The sequence below is a fragment of the Macrobrachium nipponense genome, chromosome 5, assembly GCF_015104395.2.
Source record: "Macrobrachium nipponense isolate FS-2020 chromosome 5, ASM1510439v2, whole genome shotgun sequence".
In the NCBI taxonomy this organism is placed as follows: domain Eukaryota; kingdom Metazoa; phylum Arthropoda; class Malacostraca; order Decapoda; family Palaemonidae; genus Macrobrachium; species Macrobrachium nipponense.
Genome location: NC_061107.1, coordinates 47,257,488 through 47,279,653, shown reverse-complemented (window position 1 = coordinate 47,279,653; position 22,166 = coordinate 47,257,488). Strand labels below are relative to the sequence as shown.

The 22,166-nt window shown below is 37.3% G+C and overlaps 1 long non-coding RNA gene across 1 annotated transcript in view; it reads right to left on the bottom strand.

Moving 5' to 3' along the window:
- LOC135215285 (uncharacterized) overlaps positions 1–15,134 on the bottom strand; it is a 31,277-nt gene extending 16,143 nt beyond the window's left edge. The window contains exons 1-3 of the long non-coding RNA XR_010314662.1: positions 14,871–15,134; positions 13,043–13,126; positions 11,820–11,941 (exon numbers count right to left, since the gene is read on the bottom strand). This is a non-coding gene — a long non-coding RNA (uncharacterized LOC135215285). The remainder of the gene's footprint in view (positions 1–11,819; positions 11,942–13,042; positions 13,127–14,870) is intronic.
- Positions 15,135–22,166: the final 7,032 nt, after the last annotated feature.

Genomic DNA, 22,166 nt, shown 5'->3' with positions numbered 1-22,166 from the left:
AAAGCTTTTGACAAAGTAGACCATAATATATTAGCAAAGAAAATTAGAAAAACACAATATCGTAGATAAAGTAGGAAGATGAGTTAAAAGAATTTTTACACAACAGAAAACAGATAGTTATTGCAAACAACTGAGAAATCGGATGAAACCAAGGTAATATCCGGTGTGCCACAAGGTACGGGTGTTAGCTGCAATACTGTTTGTTATTATGATTGAAGACATAGACAGTATGTTAAGGAATTCGGTAGTGAGTAGTTTCGCTGATGACACAAGAATAAGTAGAGAAAATTACTGGTGATGAAGATAGGAACGCTCTACAAAGATACCTTAACAAAGTATATGATTGGGCAGAGGAAAATAGGATGGTATTTAACTCTGATAAATTTGAATCAATAAATTATGGAGACAGAGCGGGAAAGCTATATGCATATAGGGGACCTAATAATGAGACAATCACAAATAAGGAAGCCAGTTAAAGACCTTGTGTGATGATGAATAGGAACATGTTATGCAATGATCAAATAGCAATTCTATTGGCAAAATGTAAAGCAAAAATGGGAATGTTGTTACGGCACTTCAAAACAAGAAAAGCTGAACACATGATTATGCTTTATAAAACATATGTTCGTAGTCCACTTTAATATTGCAATATGATATGGTACCCATACTATCAAAAGGATATTGCACAAATAGAGTATACAAAGGTCCTTTACAGCTAGAAAAGAAGAGGTTGAGGACCTTGACTACTGGGAAAGACTACAATCCTTAAAATTATAGTGTCTAGAAAGGAGAAGAGAACGCTACATGATAATTCAGGCATGGAAACAGATAGAAGGAATAACAGAAAATATCATGGAACTAAAAATATCAGAAAGAGCAGAGGTAGATTAATGTGCCCAAAAAAATACCAGGAAAAAATAAGGAAAGCACACAGGCATTAATCCACTACGCACCAGCATCGATAATGCAGCGTCTATTCAATGCGTTGTCAGCTCATCTGAGGAATATATCAGGAGTGAGCGTAGATGTGTTGAAGAATGAGCTCGACAAATATCTAAGCTGCATCCCAGACCATCCAAGATTGGAAGATGCAAAATATACCGGAAGATGTACTAGCAACTCTCTGGTAGACATTAAGGTGCCTCACACTGAGGGACCTGGGGCAACCCGAACGAACTGTAAGGTCTGTAAGGTAAGGTCTGTAAGGACCCCCCAAAGTCCTACCTCTTTTCACCCCCCATAGTCCTACCTCTTTTCACCCCCCAATAGTCCTACCTCTTTCACCCCCCAATAAGTCCTACCTCTTTTTCATCCCCCCCAATAGTCCTACCGCTTTTCACCCCCCTAAAGTCCTACCTCTTTTTCACCCCCAAAGTCCTATCTCTTTACATACCCCAAAAAGTCCTATCTCTTTTCCATTACCCCAAAAAGTCTATCTCTTTTCACCCCCCAAAAGTCCTATCTCTTTTCATCCCCCAAAAGTCCTACCTCTTTTTCACCCCACCCCCCAAAAGTCCTATCTCTTTCATCCCCCAATAGTCTGCCACTTTTCACCCCCCAATAGCCTGCCTCTTTTTCCACCCCCAATCGTCTGCCTCTTTTCACCCCCCAAAAGCCGCCTCTTTTTCACCCCCCAAAAGTCCTGCTTTTCACCCCCAAAAGTCCTGCCTCTTTTTCACCCCCCAAAAGTCCTGCCTCTTTCACCCCCAAAAAAGTCTGCCTCTTTCACCCCCCAAAAGTCCGCCTCTTTTCACCCCCAAAAGTCTGCCTCTTTTCACCCCCCAAAAGTCCTGCCTATTTTCAACCCACAAAAAGTCCTACCTCTTTTCACCCCCCAAAGTCCTACTCTTTTCACAAAAAGTCCTAAAACCTCTTTTCACCCCCCAAAAAGTCCTGCCTCTTTTCACCCCCCAAAAGTTTTTTCATATTTCTCTTTTCATCCCCCAAAAGTCTACCTTTTTCCCCCCCAAAAGTCCTATCTCTTTTCCCACCCCCCAAAAGTCCTACCTCTTTTCACCCCCCAAAAGGTCCTACCTTTTTCATCGTGTCTACCTCTTTTCACCCCCCCAAAAGTCCCACCTCTTTTCACCCCCAAAAAGTTCCTAACTCTTTTCACCCCCAAAAGTTCATCTCTTTTCACCCCCCAAAAGTCCATCTCTTTTCACCCCCAAAAGTCCTATCTCTTTTAATCCCCAAAAGTCCTATCTCTTTTCATCCCCACAATCTCCTTTTTCAATCCCCCAAAATCTATCTCTTTCTCCCCCAAAAGTTCCGATCCTCTTTTTCATCCCCCAAAAGTCTATCTCTTTTCATCCCCAAAAGCTATACTCTTTTCACCCCCAAAAAGTCCTACACTTTTCCCCACAAAAGTCCTACCTCTTTCACCCCCCAAAAAGTCCACCTACTTTTCACCCCACAAATAATCCTACCTACTTTTCACCCCCCAAAAAATCCTACCTACTTTTCACCCCCCAAAAAATCCTACCTCTTTTCACCCCCCAAAAATCCTACCTCTTTTCACCAAAATATAAATTTCTAATCCTCTTTCACCAAAATAAAAATCATACCTCTCTTCTCCATAATAAAAATCCGACCTTTTTTCACCAAAATAAAAAATCCGACCTCTTTTCACCAAATAAAAATTCGACCTCTTTTTCACCAAAATAAAATCAGGCCTCTTTTCACCAAAAATAAATCCTGCCTCTTTTCACCAAAATAAATCCTGCCTATTTTCACCTCCAAAAAATCCTGCCTATTTTCACCTCCAAAAATTCCTACTCTTTTTCACCAAAAAAAAAACCTGTGTCTTTTCCCAGAAAATCCTACTTTTTTCACAAACCCCCCCCCCCAAAAAAAAATCCTACCTCTTTTCATCACCCAAAAATCCTACCTCCTCTTTTCACCCCCCCAAAAAGTCCTACCTCTTTTCGCCCCCCCAAAAAGTCCTACCTCTTTCGCCCCCCCAAAAAGTCCTACCTCTTTTCACCCTTTCCCCCCAAAAAAGTCCACCTCTTTTCACCCCCCCAAAAAGTCCTACCTCTTTTCACCCCCCCAAAAAGTCCTACCTCTTTTCACCCCCCCAAAAAGTCCTACCTCTTTTCACCCCCCCAAAAAGTCCCTACCTCTTTTCACCCCCCCATCCCACTCTTTTCACCCCCCCAAAAAGTCCCACCTCTTTTCACCCAAAAAAGTCCCACCTCTTTTCACCCCCCCAAAAAGTCCTACCTCTTTTCACCCCCCCAAAAAGTCCTACCTCTTTTCAGAAAAACTCCTACCTCTTTTCATCCCCCCCAAAAAGTCCTACCTTCTTTTCACCCCCCCAAAAAGTCCTACCTCTTTCAACCCCCAAAAGTCCTATCTCTTTTCAACCCCCAAAAAGTCCTACCTCTTTTCAACCCCCAAAAAGTCCTAACCTCTTTTCAACCCCCAAAAAGTCCTACCTCTTTTCCCCCAACCCCCAAAAAAGTCCTACCTCTTTTCAACCCCCAAAAAGTCCTACCTCTTTTCAACCCCCAAAAAGTCCTACCTCTTTTCAACCCCCAAAAAATCCTACCTCTTTTCAACCCCCAAAAAGTCTACATCTTTTCAGAGAAAAAGTCCTACCCTCTTTTCAACCCCCAAAAACCACCTACCATCTATTTTCAACCCCCAAAAGTCCTACCTCTTTTACAACCCCCAAAAAGTCCTACCTCTTTTCAACCCCCAAAAAAGTCCTACCTCTTTTCAACCCCCAAAAGTCCTACCTCTTTTCAACCCCCAAAAGTCCCTACTCTTTTCAACCCCCAAAAAGTCCTACCTCTTTTCATCCCCCAAAAAGTCCCTACCTCTTTTTCTCCCCAAAAAGTCCTACCTCTTTTCATCCCCCAAAAAGTCCTACCTCTTTTCATCCCCCAAAAGTCCTACCTCTTTTCATCCCCCAAAAGTCCTACCTCTTTTCATCCCCCACCCCCCAAAAGTCCTACCTCTTGTCACCCCCCCCCAAAAGTCCTACCTCTCCAATTTTCACATCAAAAGTCCTATCTCTTTTCATCCCCAAAAGTCCTATCTCTTTTCACCCCCCAAAAGTCCTACTCTCATCATCCCCCAAAAGTCCTATCTCTTTTCACCCCCCTTTTCCCCCCAAAAGTCCTATCTCTTTTCACCCCCCAAAAGTCCTATCTCTTTTCACCCCCAAAAGTCCTACCTCTTTTCACCCCCAAAAGTCCTACCTCTTTTCACCCCCCAAAAGTCCTACCTCCTTTTCCACCCCCCAAAAGTTCCTACCTCTTTTCACCCCCCAAAACCAAAAATCCTACCTCTTTTCATCCCCAAAAAGTCCTACCTCTTTTCATCCCAAAAAGTCCTACCTCTTTTCATTCCCAAAAAGTCCTACCTCTTTTCATCCCCAAAAAGTCCTACCTCTTTTCATCCCCAAAAAGTCCTATCTCTTTACATCCCCCAAAAGTCCTATCTCTTTTCACCCCCCAAAAGTCCTATCTCTTTTCACCCCCAAAAGTCCTATCTCTTTTCACCCCCCAAAAGTCCTATCTCTTTTCACCCCCCAAAAGTCCTACCTCTTTTCATCCCCCAAAAGTCCTATCTCTTTCCACCCCCCAAAAGTCCTATCTCTTTCCACCCCCCAAAAGTCCTACCTCTTTCCACCCCCCCAAAAAAAAATCCTACCTACCTCTTTCCACCCCCCAAAAATCCTCTCTCTTTCCACCACCCAAAATCCTATCTCATTAAAAAAAAATAATCTTGCCCCCCATTTTACTGAAAACAAAATCTTGCCCCCCCCCCCTTTTTACGGAAAAAATCTTGCCATATTTTGCTGAAAACAAAAAATGTTGCCCCTATTTTACTAAAAAAAAAATCTTGACCCATTTTCCAGAAAGAAAAATCATGCCCCAATTTCCTGATGAAAAATCCTACCCCTCCCCACCGAAAAAAAATCTTACCCCTCCCACCGAAAAAAAATCTTACCCCTCCCCACCGAAAAAAAAAATCTACCCCTCCCACCAAAAAAATCTACCTCTTTTCACAAAAAAAATCCTACCTCTTCTCACCCCAAAGAAATCCAGAAAAAATCCTACGCCTTTTCACCAAAAAAAATCCTTCGCCTTTTCACTAGAAAAAAATCCTACACCTTTCCACCCCGCAAAAAACCCTACCTCTTTTCAACCCCCAAAAACCTACCTCCTCATTCACCCCCACCCCCTAAAAATAAAAAATCCTACCTCTTTTCCCCCCCAAAAAATCCTACCTCTTTTCACCCCCCAAAAATCCTACCTCTTTTCACCCCCCAAAAATCCTACCTCTTCACCCCCCGAAAAATCGTACTCTTTTCACACACCCAAAAAACTTACCTCTTTTCACACCCCCCAAAAATCCTACCTCTTTTCATCCCCAAAAAAATCCTACTTCTTTTCACCCCCAAATAATCCTACCTCTTTTCCACCAAAATATAAATCCTGCCTCTTTCACTAAAATAAAAATCATCCCTCTTTTCTCCATAATAAAAATCCTACCTTTTTTCACCAAAATAAAATTCCGACCTCTTTTTCACCAAAATAAAATCCAGACTTTTCACCAAAATAAATCCTGCCTATTTTTTTTCACCAAAAATAAATCCTGCCTATTTTCACCATAATAAATCCTGCCTCTTTTCACCTCCAAAAAATCCTACCTCTTTTCACCAAAAAAAAAATCCTATGTCTTTTCACAGAAAAATCCTAAGTTTTTTCACCCACCCCCAAAAAAAAAAATCCTACCTCTTTTCACCCCCCAAAATCCCACCTCTTTTTCACACCCCCCCAAAACTCCACCTCTTTTCACCCCCCAAAAATCCTACCTCTTTTCACCAAAATAAAAATCCTACCTCTTTTCACCAAAATAAAAATCCTACCTCTTTCACCCGCTAAAAAATCCTATATCTTTTCACCAAAATAAAAATCGACCTCTCTTCCCAAAATAAAATCCTACCTCTCTTTCCAACCAAATAAAAAAAGTCTACCTCTCTTCACCAAATAAAAATCCTACCTCTCTTCACCAAATAAAAATCCTACCGCTCTTCACCAAAAAAAAATCCTAACCTCTCTTAACCAATAAAAATCCTACCTCTCTTCAAACTTCACCAAATAAAAAATCCTACTCTCTTCACAGCCAAAATAAAAATCCTACCTCTCTTCACCAAATAAAAATCACTACCTCTCTTCACCAAATAAAAAATTCCTACCTCTCTTCACCAAAATAAAAAATCCTTACCTCTCTTACCAAATAAAAAATCCTCCCTCTCTTCACAAAATAAAAAATCCTTACCTCTCTTCACCAAATAAAAAATCCTACCTCTTCTTCACCAAAATAAAAATCCACCTCTCTTCACCAAAATAAAAATCTACCTTCTCTCACCAAAATAAAAAATCCTACCTCTCTCACCAAATAAAAATCCTACCTCTCTCACCAAATAAAAATCCTAACACTCTCTTCACCAAAATAAAAATCCTACCTCTCTTCACCAAAATAAAAATCCTACCTCTCTTCACCAAAATAAAAATCCTACCTCTCTTCACCAAAATAAAAATCCTACCTCTCTTCACCAAAATAAAAATCCTACCTCTTTTCACCAAAATATAAATCCTACCTCTCTTCACCCCAAAATATAAATCCTACCTCTCTTCACCCCAAAATATAAATCCTACCTCTCTTCACCCCAAAATATAAATCCTACCTCTTTTTTCACCAAAATAAAAATCCCACCTCTTTTCAATCACCAAAAAATCCTACCTCTTTTCACCAAAAAAAATCCTACCTCTTTTCACCAAAATAAAAATCCTACCTCTTTTCACCAAAATAAAATCCTACCTCTTTTCACCAAAATAAAAATCCTACATCTTTTCACCAAAATAAAAATCCATCTTTTCACCAAAATAAAAATCCTAAAACATCTTTTCACCAATAAAAAAAATCCTCCCTCTTTTCACCAAAATAAAAGAACTGCCTTCTTTTCACCAAAATAAAAATTCTACCTCTTTTCACCAAAATAAAAATCCTACCTCTTTTCACCAAAATAAAAATCCTGCCTCTTTTCACCAAAAAATATCCTGCCTCTTTTCACCAAAAAATATCCTGCCTCTTTTCACCAAAAAATATCCTGCCTCTTTTCACCAAAAAATATCCTGCCTCTCTTTACACTAAAAAATCCTTCGCCTTTTCACCAGAAAAAAAACCTGCCTCATTTCACCCCCAAAAAATCCTACCTCTTTTCACCCTTCAAAAATCCTTCATATTTTCATCCCCAGAAAATCCTACCTCTTTTCACCCCCAAAAAATCCTACCTCTTTCACCCCCAAAAAATCCTACCTCTTTTCACCCCCCCAAAAATCCTACCTCTTTTCAATCCCCAAAAAACCTACCTCTTTTCACCCCCAAAAAATCCTACCTTTTCACCCCCCCAAAAAAAATCCTCCTTCTCACCCCACCCCCCAAAAAATCCTGCCTTTTTTTCACACACAAAAAAATCCTACATCTTTTCACAAAAAAAAAATCCTAATTCTTTTCACACAAAAATCCTACGTCTTTTCACGCCCCCCCAAAAAAAATCCTACCTCCTTTCACCCCCCAAGAATCCTACCTCTTTTCACCAAAATATAAATCCTACTTCTTTTCACCAAAATAAAAATCCTACCTCTTTTCACCAAAATAAAAATCCTACCTCTTTTCACCAAATAAAAATCCTACCTCTTTTCACCAAAATAAAAATCCTACCTCTTTTCACCAAAATAAAAAAAAAAAATGAAAATCCTACCTCTTTTCACCAAATGAAATCCTACCTCTTTTCACCAAAATAAAAATCCTACCTCTTTTCACCAAAATAAAAATCCTACCTCTTTTCACCAAAATAAAAATCCTACCTCTTTTCATCAAAATAAAAATCCTACCTCTTTTCACCAAAATGAAAATCCTACCTCTTCACCAAAATAAAAATCCTACCTCTTTTCACAAAAAAAAATCCTACCTCTTTTCACCAAAATGAAAATCCTACCTCTTTTCACAAAATGAAAATCCTACCTCTTTTCACCAAAAAAATCCTGCCTCCTTTCACCAAAAAAATCCTGCCTCTTTTCACCAAAAAATATCCTAACACTTTTCACCACAAAATACCCTGCCTCTTTTCACACACAAAAAATCCTACCTCTTTTCACCCCCAAATAATCCTACCTACTTTTCACCCCCCAAAAAATCCTACCTCTTTTCACCAAAATAAAAATCCTACCTCTTTTCACCAAATAAAAATCCTACCTCTTTTCACCAAAATAAAAATCCTACCTCTTTTCACCAAAATAAAAATCCTACCTCTTTTCACCAAAATAAAAATCCTGCCTCTTTTCACCAAAATAAAAATCCTGCCTCTTTTTCACCAAATAAAAATCCTGCCTCTTTTCACCAAAATAAAAATCCTAACTTTTCACCAAAATAAAAATCCTGCCTCTTTTCACCAAAAAAAATCCTGCCTCTTTTCACCAAAAATATCCTGCCTCTTTTCATCAAAAAATATCCTGCCTCTTTTCACCAAAAAATATCCTGCCTCTTTTCACCCACAAAAATCCTACGCCTTTTCACCAGAAAAAAATCCTACCTCATTTCACCCAGAAAATCCTACCTCTTTTCACCCCCCAAAAAATCCAACCTCTTCACCCCCAAAAATGCTACCTCTTTTCACCCCCCAAAATCCTACCTCTTTTCACCCCCAAAAAATCCTACCTATTTTCACCCCCCAAAAATCCTACCTCTTCACCCCCCAAAAAATCTACCTCTTCACCCCCAAAAAATCCTACCTCTTCACCCCAAAAAAATCCTACCTCTTTTCACCCAAAAAAAATCCTACCTCTTCACCCCAAAAAAATCCTACTCTTTTCACACCCCCCAAAAATCCTACCTCTTTTCACCCCCCAAAAATCCTACCTCTTTTCACCCCCCCAAAAATCCTACCTCTTTTCACCCCCCAAAAAATCCTACCTCTTTTCACCCCCCCAAAAAATACTACCTCTTTTCACCCCCCAAAAAATACTACCTCTTTTCACTCTCCAAAATTCCTACCTCTTATCACCCCCCAAAAATCTTACCTCTTTTCTCCCCCAAAAATCCTACCTCTTTTCTCCCCCCAAAAAAATCCTACCTCTTTTCACCCAAATAAATCCTACACATTAAAAAAATCTTCATTTCATTACAAAACCTACATTAAAAAACACTTTCACTTAAAGCAACCTATCTCATTTCACTGAATAATCATACCCCATTTCACTACAAAAAATAATCTTGCCCACGTTTTACTGAAAAAAAAAATCTTGCCCCCATTTTACTGAAGAAAAAAACCCTTGCCCCCATTTTACTGAAAACAAAATCTTGCCCCCGCCCCTTTTACTGAAAAAATCTTGCCCTATTTTACTGAAAACAAAAATCTTACCTTATTTTACTGAAAAAAAATCTCGCCCCATTTTCCTGAAAAAAAAAAAAAAAAAAATCATGCCCCATTTTGCTGAAAAACCTTGCCCCATTTTACTGAAAAAACTTACATTACCCCTGAGTCTACCTGATTTTCACAAAAAAAAACCTACCTCTTTTCACACCCCCAAAAATCCTCCCACCCCCACCTACCTTTTTTCACCCCCAAAAAATCCTACCTCTTTTCACCCCAAAAAAATCCTACCTCTTTTCACCCCAAAAATATCCTACCTCTTTCACCCCAAATCCTAAGTCTTTTCACAGAAAAATCCTGCATCTTTTCACCCCACAAAAATCTTTCCTCTTTTCACCCTCTTAAAATCCTACCTCTTTTCACCCCCAAAAAAATCCTACCTCTTTTCACCCCAAAAAAATCCTACCTCTTTTCACCCCCAAAATATAAATCCTACCTCTTTTCACCAAAATATAAATCCTACCTCTTTTCACCAAAATATAAATCCTACCTCTTTTCACCAAAATATAAATCCTACCTCTTTTCACCAAAATATAAATCATACCTTTTCTCCAAAATAAAAATCATACCTTTTCTCCAAAATAAAAATCCTACCTTTTCACCAAAATAAAAATCCTACCTTTTCTTTTACCAAAATAAAAATACCTACCTCTTTTCACCAAAATAAAAATCCTACCTCTTTTCACCAAAATGAAAATCCTGCCTCTTTTCACCAAAAAAATCCTACGTTTTTTCACCCCCCAAATAAAATCCTACCTCTTTTCACCAAAATTAAAATCCACCTCTTTTCACCAAAATTAAAAATCCTTACCTCTTTTACAAAATAAAACAAAAATCCAATCTTTTCAACCAAAATACAAATCCAACTTCTTTTCACCAAAATAAAACAAAAAAAATCCTAAACTCGTTTTTTCACCAAAATTAAAATCCTACCTCTTTTCACTAAAATAAAAATCCTAACTTTTCACCAAAATACAAATCCTAACTTTTCACCAAAATACAAATCCTAACTTTTCACCAAAATAAAAATCCTTTTCCATCTTTCAACCAAAATAAAAAAAAATCCTAACCTTTTCTTTTCACAAAAAAAAAAAAAATCTAAAAAACCTCCTTGTTCACCAAAATAAAATTTTTTCCTACTTTTTCACCAAAATAAAAATCCTATCTTCTTTTCACACACCACAAAATAACCTTGCCTTTTTTCACATAAAAAAATCCTTCGCCTTTTCACCAGAAAAAATCCTGCCTCATTTCACCAAAACAAAAATCCTACCTCTTTTCACCCCACAAAAAATCCTACCTCTTTTAACCCCCTAAAAATCCTACCTCTTTCCACACCCCAAAAATCCTACCTCTTTCCACACCCCAAAAATCCTACCTTTTTTCACCCTCTAAAAAGGCTACCTCTTTTCACCCCCCCAAAATCCTACCTCTTTTCCACCCCCCAAAAATCATACCTCTCTTTACCCCCCCCAAAAATCCTACCAATCTTTTCACCCCCCAAAAATCCTACCTATTTTCACCCTCCAAAAATCCTACCTCTTTTCACCCCCAAAAATCCTACCTATTTTCACCCCCCAAAAATACTACCTGAAAATTCTCATTCTACAAAGAAATTTTACCTCACTTCACTGAACTGGAAACTATACTTCGCTTCACTGAAAAAAAATCTACCTTGCTTCACTGACACGTCAAATAAGTCACCTTTTGATAACCACGTAGTTTGCAAATTCCCAAAAAGACATCCTGCTTGTATGCCAAGGAACATCAAAAGCCCGTATTTGCAATATTTTCAACTGTTCAGGTTGTGGAGACAATTCCAAGGCCTGATATGCTGTTAAAATGTCCAAATAAGAAAATAGCCTTTTCTTACTGTTAGCTCAATGGTATTACAAACTCCTGGCAAAGCAGCTATTAGCTTAACCCAATGGTATTTGAATGACTAAGAGTACAAAGGAGTAGGTATATATAGCAACAGAAATACAGCAGTTTTAGTTTAAGGTTAAGGATCATCTAAAACTGGTACTGCAGTGGTACAGGGAATTAATCCAACTCAAATAATTTGGATTATTTTTTCTACAAAGGTCCACAGAACTTTTCAGATTTTCTCTACGAATCTAAGATAATTTTTTTTACTTTAAATAGTACTAGATTTGAGCCATAACTATGAAGGTCATTCTTATTATTAAAAGAAAAATTTTGTTCATGGATTTAATACCTCACAATTAGAATCTGTTACTCCAGTCGGATTCCTTACAATTTTCCTAAATCGTTAAAAGCAAGTATTACTTAAAACTAGACTACAACTTCCCTGGAATCCCATTTCATTTTAAATGTTTACATCTCTATTATGCCGTACTCTTACCTTCAGAGATTAACACCAATGAGCATCTAGTAAGCTGTATTTCTCGCGATCACTTTCTCCTTGACAGACGCAAAGTAGCAGTTCGGTGTTCAGCGCGCTTAAGCTTTAAGTTCAAGATCCACCTGCAGAAGATAAATCATAAATCACAAGGAACAAAAAAATGAGGGCTACTTAAGATACACAGTAATTAGGATGAAAATATTGTAGGCTACCTGTGGTAAGTCAATTGTTTTTTTTTTCAAGATGGATACTTTGAAAAATATGCCTCACACCTAAACTCATCAATAGTAAAGCAGCTAACCTGTCTATAATTCTGACAAATCTGCATGCTCGCTCTTTCACTATTAGTAAAATGTCTGTGGCACCATGGGGAAAAATTCCACACAAACCGTATCAAATAATTTTTTTTCCTAACAGAAAGAAACATCTTCGATATTTAACTCGCTAATCGTTGGCTACCTAAAGGTTATGGCATTATTCTTTAATCGATTATCTCCACTTTGATTCACGGGGTTTATGCTCCCTTCACTTAACATACTTCGAACTCTCTCATTCTCCACTATCTTTCTCAAGATGTCGTGGATATGACAAATTCACGATTTATAATGGACTCCTGCAGCAAAACCAATCTATAAGTTAAATACTTTTTACCAAAGTTATGTTAAAATCCCTAAAAATAAACCATGTCTAGGAACTGGAAAGATTGTCTCCTTTAATCACTGACATACAACCCTAATCCATTTGAACCTTATACAGTTGACAGATTGGAGCCAGAAGCCACCTGGCTAGTCAGAATGTTGACCTCAATTAAAAAAAATTCTGCTTCCAACAAGCCTGCTGGTGTAATCCATTCACTTTTGGTTTTCAACCAGAAAATCTATTGATTCCTACTGTGGTCGTTTTAGTTGTTGGATGAATATTAAATTAAAATCCGCCTCCACCCCAAAAATGTCAAAAAGCACACTGAGCATTATGAAAAACCTGATCTTGAGAAGTAATTTTCACAACTCACTTCTCAACTCAAATTTGCTGACTATCCGATGTTCAATTACAATGAAAGTACCACTTATCCTTCAGGGTAAAGACAACGGAATCTTCAACAAAAAATTCAATACAATTTCCCTGCGGTTAAAAGGCACTGACATTCTTTACTGCCCTAGTTCTTGTAATTTATTTTGGAATCTTAACCTTCAAAAGTACAGTAACAGTTATTCTCCCCTTACCTTCGTTGTTGTGCCCCACGGTTTCGAAATGTTTGTTCTCAACGATGCAGGACCATAAGTATTATTGTTAAGCTCAGGACACGCCTGCAAAAAGTAAAATATCAGTCAAAAGGTCAATTATTAAGGTGCACGGGTTACATATAGTTAACGGAAAACATTGTCAACATTTAGTTGAATTTTTAATAGTATTTTCGCAGGCTATATCCTCCACTATCGAACTTTTAGTTGCCAAAAGCATTTAAATTCTATTGATGAATACTGCTAAACAGGCCTTCTTGACACTAACATGTACCTAACAAAACTTTTCATAACTGAGCCATCGTCTTCACTAAACCAAATTTACGTGTTTGCAGTTTCTATTTATTTTTACTATATTGTAATACCTCTAAGCTAGTACGTTTAGGAGCTTCCCAAAAATAAAGACTAAGGAACAATTACTGGAATTGGCTTATCGTGAGCTTTCTACCTTCACCCTGAAATCTTTACACTTCACAAATAATTGCTGGATGTTTTGAAACTTACCTACTTCACTTCTAGGTAATTTACAACGTAACTGATGAGCTTACGCCAACAGCAAGGATACGATCTGGTTGTGCAGGTTCCCATATTCTGTGGTCATTGTTAGTCCTGAAGAATACCGAAGATTTCTAAACTTACCATACAATTGCTCTCTTAAGAGACTTTCAATATTATGAAATAGCAGCGTGTATTTTTCTTTGGGTCCAGTTTAAGTTGAATGCGCTCCGAGAACAGCACACTCGTCTTATGAACAAGAATGTAAACCTATTCTGAAATTAACACGACGTACTCTATATTGACAAATCCACACTCCTGTCGTTTGAAGGAAGTTTTTTTCTTGAACCTACATTCCTGATCTCTAAACCCAACATTCGTCTTCCATCTTTGTTACAATAATTCGGGGTGTTCTAGCAGTTCATTTTTCTACTTTATCTGTTGGCTGTATTACATGCATAGCTTTTAAACTATTTGAGGAACAATATTTCTTGCTTCATTACGCAATCATTCTAGCTTTGATATGCAGCCAGTGCACCTCAGTATTACAGGAATAATCCTGTCGCCGGGTGAAACACTATAATCTTGTTCCGCTAGCTTATCAGTAAAGATACATCTAAATTGATCAACGGTATGAGACGAACAAGGCACCGACCTTAGCATGAATTTCAGAAACCCGCAATATAATTAAATTTACTTTAAAATAAAACACTGGATATTGATATATGAAAAGTTAAACATTGTGTGGTTGTGCTAAATTAATATTTTTCGCGGTTAAGTTATGGAAAATTAAGGGACGCCTCATTCTCATTGTGACTTGTGTGGACAAGCCAAAACTCATCATTGGGCTGTACCGCGGAATGCAGGCTTAGAATTAACCCCCGCATTCCCATCGGTCCCCCTTTTACATGTTAATTACAGCCGGCCGAAAAAATATCTTAAATTCTTGTTCAGGAGGTAAAACTGTATATAAAAACGTCAACTGGCATAGTCTAGTTCGCCGCGGTATAAGGGCTTCGATCCACCCAGGAATACGCCACCGAAAATGAATATGAATGGTGTCAATTTGGAAATGCTAATGCATGGCCCGCTGACATATCGGTAGGATATTCAACAAAAATATTCAATGTTAAATAACAAGTCACCACGTTGCAGAATTCTACTTAAACCCATAAGGTCACGGATCAAATGAAGACCGGCAGCAGGGGCTCAAAATCATGAATGCACTATTTTCACTCTTGATGAAAGACTTGAACATAAATCAGTTTACATGAGTTACATGAGCAGTTACATAAAGCATTTTCGGTCCACTTACCTGATGGATGACGAAAGACAAACGTACGGTCCTATAAACTCAACACGACAGGTTCTTCCGTAAAAGATATTGCAAGCAACGACATGGTTTTACATTAACAAATATGTTTCACAATGACCGACCACATTTCGGTTCAAACACTTCAGGTCACAATCGTGCAAACTTCCGAACACATCTGCTTTTGTCTATCAACACAACGTTGACCAAACTGCAGTTCAATGTACTGATCCTCGGAGTCAGTTTTGATTCTATCCAGTAATTGCTTACCACCACTTTTAAGCCAAACACAAGCGTCCGAGTCATTCTGCTCTGACGAAAACGGGAATGGCGTCCTCTGATTGGCTGACGGAAAGCACGGTACCTTGAGGACTATTGCTACATTCTTAACAGCCATTACAACGGGACAATTAAGATACTGGTAATTAGATGTTTTATAATATTTCTGAATTCATACATGTTTATCATGGGCAGGTAAATAGACATTGGACTAAGAAAATAAAATTCACTCCAGCGTAGAAAGAGAGAGAGAGAATCACTCTACTGAGTTCATTCCAACAATCCCTTATACGACAATGTGTAATTAGTGGAAACAGTGCACTACAAATTCAACCCTCAAACGCGTGATTTCACCAAAAGGGATCTCTTCTACGTATGGAAAGGTATGCAATTGTGAAGTAAAAATAAAGGCTTTCCATGTAAAATCCTCGATGTTCTCTTTTTCTTGGTTGAACTAAAATTATGAAATTAACTTCTATAAATGCAAATTCAAATGAATAGACATGGAATGAATAAAACCATAGATGTACGGGATAAGTAATGAGGCAGTGATGTCTGCAATGACCAGTTTCATATAAGCTTCAAGTTTCTAGGTAGACGACATTCGGAAAACGTCTAGCAAATGCATTCGTAGCATAAAGTTGATAGGCTATTAAGCAAGACATTTTAGCCCTTATACAACGCCAAGGACATAGCACACCATTATCTACAGCCATTAAGAGTTCTCAAACCGATACAACACTGCGAAATTAAAGATGAATGGAATTCGTGCGTTCAGTAATGCACCGTCAGCTTACCACTGATTTCCAGTAAACTGGAAAACAAATAAGCACGTGAATTCTATAGTAAATATTAATATATACTTTATTTCAGCGCATGGCCAAAAAAGAGTGAAGACACGAAGATATTATAATAATAATAATAATAATAATAATAATAATAATAATAATGATAATAATAATAATAATAATAATAATAATAATAATAATAATAATAATAATAATAATAATAATAATAATAATAATAATAATAATAATAAAAAAATAATAAATATGATAAAAGCCATAAAAACACATGGGCAGTGCCAGTAATCAGATACAGCGCAGGAATAGTGGAATGGACGAAGGGAGAACTCCGCAGCATAGATCAGAAAACCAGGAAACATATGACAATACACAAAGCACTACACCCAAGAGCAAATACGGACACACTATACATAACACGAAAGGAAGGAGGGAGGGGACTACTAAGCATAGAGGACTGCGTCAACATCGAGAACAGAGCACTGGGGCAATATCTGAAAACCAGTGAAGACGAGTGGCTAAAGAGTGCATGGGAAGAAGGACTAATAAAAGTAGACGAAAACCCAGAAATATACAGACAGGAGAATGACAGACAACAGAGGACTGGCACAACAAACCAATGCACGGACAATACATGAGACAGACTAAAGAACTAGCCAGCGATGACACATGGCAATGGCTACAGAGGGGAGAGCTAAAGAAGGAAACTGAAGGAATGATAACAGCGGCACAAGATCAGGCCCTAAGAACCAGATATGTTCAAAGAACGATAGACGGAAATAACATCTCTCCCATATGTAGGAAGTGCAATACGAAAAATGGAACCATAAACCACATAGCAAGCGAATGCCCGGCACTTGCACAGACCCAGTACAAAAAGAGGCATGATTCAGTGGCAAAAGCCCTCCACTGGTGCCTGTGCAAGAAACATCAGCTACCTTGCAGTAATAAGTGGTACGAGCACCAACCTGAGGGAGTGATAGAAAACAATCAGGCAAAGATCCTCTGGGACTATGGTATCAGAATGGATAGGGTGATACGTGCAAATAGCCCAGACGTGACGTTGATTGACAAAGTCAAGAAGAAAGTATCACTCATTGATGTCGCAATACCATGGGACACCAGAGTTGAAGAGAAAGAGAGGGAAAAAATGGATAAGTGTCAAGATCTGAAAATTGAAATAAGAAGCATATGGGATGTGCCAGTGGAAATCGTACCCATAATCATAGGAGCCCTAGGCACGATCCCAAGATCCCTGAAAAGGAATCTAGAAAAACTAGAGCTGAAGTAGCTCCAGGACTCATGCAGAAGAGTGTGATCCTAGAAACGGCGCACCCCACACTATAAATACCACCCAGTCGAATTGGAGGACTGTGATAGAGCAAAAAAAAAATAATAATAATAAAATAAAATAAATAACAATAGTAAATATCATTTGTGGTGTTTATCTTGACATGGTTCAGTACGTATTCATTGCATTCATAAACACGGATAAATAGAATGAAAAAAAAAAACTTACCATGAACTTTCAGATCTTGATATAAGAAGCCGTCTTGGGAAATATCCAACAAAAACCTTAACCAGAAACTAAGCCACCAGAAATTCAAGTGCCTTTGCACGGAATGCATGCAAAGGCAGTCTTTAAAAATTTGATCTAAAACTGTTTTTATCAATGTTAATTTCCACAGTTTTTCAGTTCAGAACTTCAAGATTATGCATTGCTTTTTGAGTATTTTTTCTTTTAAATATATCCTTACTTTTCTTTTGTGCAGAATAGTGTTGTTAAAACATTTGTATCTCCCTCAATAATGTTGGTAACACTATACTCTATAATTATACCTTCTGGTAATAAATAATGTTAACTTGTACTATTAAACTCAATATGCCATCTGGCAGTAAATAATGATAGCTAGTTCTTCGTGTTGTCAACTGAATCATTGTGGTACAGATCCAGAATCCTTAAGATTTATTCCATGAGAAAGGGCGCCATTTTCTGTGCTTGCCCTAGGCGCCAGTAACCCTATACTCGGTTTTTTTTCCATCTGTCCACTCGCCTGTGGTGTTTGCGTATGGTAACACGGCGTCCCGGGCTTCAGATAGTTACATTTAGCTTACATTCAACAATTATAATAATATCCTATTTCGAATATTAACGGTGTAATTCGCATACAGTAAATTATCAAAACACTTTTCAGTTGCAAATGTACACCCAGATATCCTTTTATTTACCTAAAACTTACACGTAGCGTAACTATTTAAAGCCCGGGACACAGTATTTCCGTATCTGACCACATGAGGTGCACTGACGGTAATACCCCACTGAGGAGATGTTGATCATTATCTCCATCTAGGAAGTTGTGTATGTTGCTCCTTTTGACTGACCTTTTCAAGATGACGTTAAAACTGTGCCGACAGGTTTTGATGAAACTTGACTGAAGCATTCATAACTAAGCCCTCTTAAGATATTTACCTTCTAGGAGCACTCAATCAAAGACTGAAAGTCAAAGATCAAGGTCACATTTCTGTGGTTTATTTTGCATATGAATTATAGCACAAATTCCTTAGTAATTATGCTTGGTAGGTTCGACCAATTAATGACGTTTTTCAAGTCAGACCCTTAGTATTTAAATGACTCTTAGTTGTCTACACATGTGTGGCATCCCTTTCATACTGGTGACTTATAACGGTAATTTCATGATAATTACGCTTATCGAGTTTACCTCCTGAAAACCAAACATAAATCTTAAGCAGTTTGAATACTTCATAGAACACTGTTTATTAGGCTGGCTCTTTTTATGTAAACAAATCATAATTTTGATTCACAATAAAAATGATGTGAAGGTCATAGGCTGCACTGCTTAAATGATTTACAGTTAATTATTATTACCGGAATCTTTTTCATACTGATAAGCAATAGTAGCTCCTTCAAGGTAATCAAATTTTCCAAGCTCAGCCTACAAAGTTCAAAGTCAATGAAAAGGTCGCTACTTTTTGTACTGCGCGTTGATATGAGTCTAGCAATGGTCAAGAGTTTAGTGATTAACTCCTGAGTGCTCTTGATGGAGGTATGGCACCTGTTCAGTGCTCTTGCTCGTGCTCGTATCATTTTTACCACTCCCATTTGCTTCCAGTAATGTCAGTATCATTTGCATTTTATTTCAACCTTTATTACTGAAACCATCACTATGGAATATCCAATTATCATTGTTACTACTAATACCACGAATTTTACTTATAACCCGTTAGAAGGTACGTTTCATTCGTTTTATCTTGTGTATACATGCTCATCATATAAAATAACAGAAACTTTTGGGTGATCAGATATCGGCCACAGTTATTACAGCAGGCACTAGTTCCTATCTTAATAATCCAATTACCTTTCGGTTATATAGTTGGCGAATTATACGTATTCCACTCTCCATGGATTACCTTCCTAAAGTGGTTCCAAAAATTTTCATTCGCAGACCTTTGTAGATCTGTTCGTAGATGGAAATGAAACATTACAAGTAACAAGTTCATATACTTGTTACTTCGTAAGCCATAGGAGCTGAACGACTCTCTTTAAAGCGTCGATGGATTACTTATATCATTAAGTACAGGCAAACCTTTGAGAGGTGATGGGTCTATGAGGGGATACGAGTACCTACAGACTATTGCTTAGCATCGTTACTCTTACCCTTTTCATTGTTCAGTCACCATAAATCTCTTTTATATCTCAAACTCTTCCAAGACGCTTCTAAGAATTGTATGCATTTCATTATATATATATTTCACTTTCATATTACACAGATATGCATCAACCTTAAATGTCAAACCACTTTTTTTAACAGTTTTGTATAACTTTCTCACGCCGCTTTCCCTGAGCCTTTTACCCCTTCTTCCTTTTAACCGAGTGACAACTTTTCTCAATGGCTCTGTTTAAACAGCGTTGCTGATCAAACACCACTTCTTGACCCTTTCTCAAGTCCCTTTCCAGGAAATTTATTTTATTCTAATATTGCAAAATTCTGGCGCGATTCGTTGTAATAAGTCAGTTATATGATGTTACTGCTGTGGAAAGGTTCCCAGAATTATCCATAGATATTGAGGGGAGAGATAGGACAGACAAGTGAAGATCGCGTCATTCCCGTGCATGTAAAGAACCATTGTTATGTGATTCTTTTCAGAGATGGCATCGGTATCAACTGCGGAGACCAGCGGCAAAAGTGCTACTTCTGGCAACCAATGCTGGGTAATCAACTGTGTCAATTACAGGGGATCACATTTCACAAGAGACCTATTTTCATTCATGAAAATTTTTTTGACTGCTAAAATAAGCTCAAGTAAACGTGTGCTAGATCGCAGTCAACTGGCAGTCACCTACACTCCTGCTTTTATATCTAATAAAATACGTAATGAATGTTACAATAAGCCCGTTATCAAAGCAGGGTTGACTGTTTATTTGTGGTACGCACCTACAGCTCACAGAATATTATTCCAAATGAAGAATTATATATGTTCAGTGTACCGAAATCTACCCGAAAAATCACTGGCATGTAGGGTTACCATGAGTCCATACAACCATGGTTATGCCTGACAACTTTTTCTACTAGTACTTGTACAACAATGTAGTACATAGGCTAGTATCATGAGGCCTAGGGCCAGGCCTGCTCTGCAGTTTTAAGTTTTTATGAAATGTTATGGTAGTGTTATTTACATATTTTCAATAAGATCTTAAACCTGGTAAGAAGAGGACTCTGCAGAATTTCATCTGCCAGAACACTTAAAGGCAGTATTCTTCATTTTCCTATTATCATTTTTACCTAAAAGGGAACTCCAAATTCATACCACGTTATAGCTTGAAAAGTAAACTTTCCAAACTAGCTAGTCTACCAGGGTTGATCATCAAATAACTAAGTGCAGCCTACCCAATCCTAACCTTAGCTTGGCAAAGGTAGCCTAACTTGGCATAAACTTCAGGAATGCTGATTTTTCAATATATCCCTCTTCACAGACTATGATATACAGCTCAAGTTTTGGCTAGCTATGAAAGTCTGAAGGTTTTCATACAAGGTAGCCTAACTTAGGCTGTACAATGTAAATATGCTACATTACAGGTCAGTAAGATTGTGACATGTTACACAGCTTTATATATGTACCTCCTAATCATAATTGCACTGGAGGCTGTACAAATAGCTTCTATGTTATAGTTCAGATGCTTTGATCTGGTTCTGTACAGTACTTACAGTGTACTCTTACCCCGAATCACAACTGTATGAATTAATACAGATTGTAATTACATGTATAATTAATGAAATAAATAGCTTCTCTTATAAGATCTGTGAGTAGCTGTGTAGGGTCAAATATGCCTGAAAACGTCGGCAGGTCAATGTTGGAAGCCTGTTGTTAATAATATGTGTATGTGAGATTCAGGACTGATTTTTGTCAATTTTGTAAAACTGCTGCTATGCAGTGTGAAAATATAGTTTAAAAGAAACTTTTGTAACCAAAGGACCAAAGTGCCATGTATGGAACAAACTCAAAACATATTCATTGAGCACTCTTTAATGATGTCTGGTACAATGTGTTACTTGTTTGTCACAAATCAAGGAAGGAACACTACTTGGCCAAAAAAATTTTCTTACCCTAAACAAGTTTTGGTCCATAGAGGTGAGTGGAGCCCTCTATTCACAACATAAATCTTTCCAGAATTATTTGATCTTTAATTTTCCTTACTAGGAACAAATACCTTTATGCACAGTATTAAGATCTCGACTCTTGAGATCGACAGGTTCTTAAAAATAATAAACAATTGGGCTGTAATGACTGACGACAGGTGACAAACAAAGGAGGGAGGAGCATAACAAAACCAAAACAGTTACCTTAAAATTAATTTTTATTCAAGAAATAATTAGATTTCTCTTTATCAAGAAAAATATACCTAGAAACTCTGGATTTTCAATACTTTATATTTTTTATACAATCGTAATTTTTAAGTGAAAATTGAAACTTAAGTTTCAGTATGGAATGTTGTATTGGAATTTTTGAAATAACAAAAGTTAAAAAAAAAACAATTTTGTAATTCAGAGCTATATATGTGTGCAGTATATATATATATATATATATATATATATATATATATATATATATATATATATAGTATATATAAATATATATGTATATATATATATATATATATACATACTATATATATATATATATATATATATATATATAT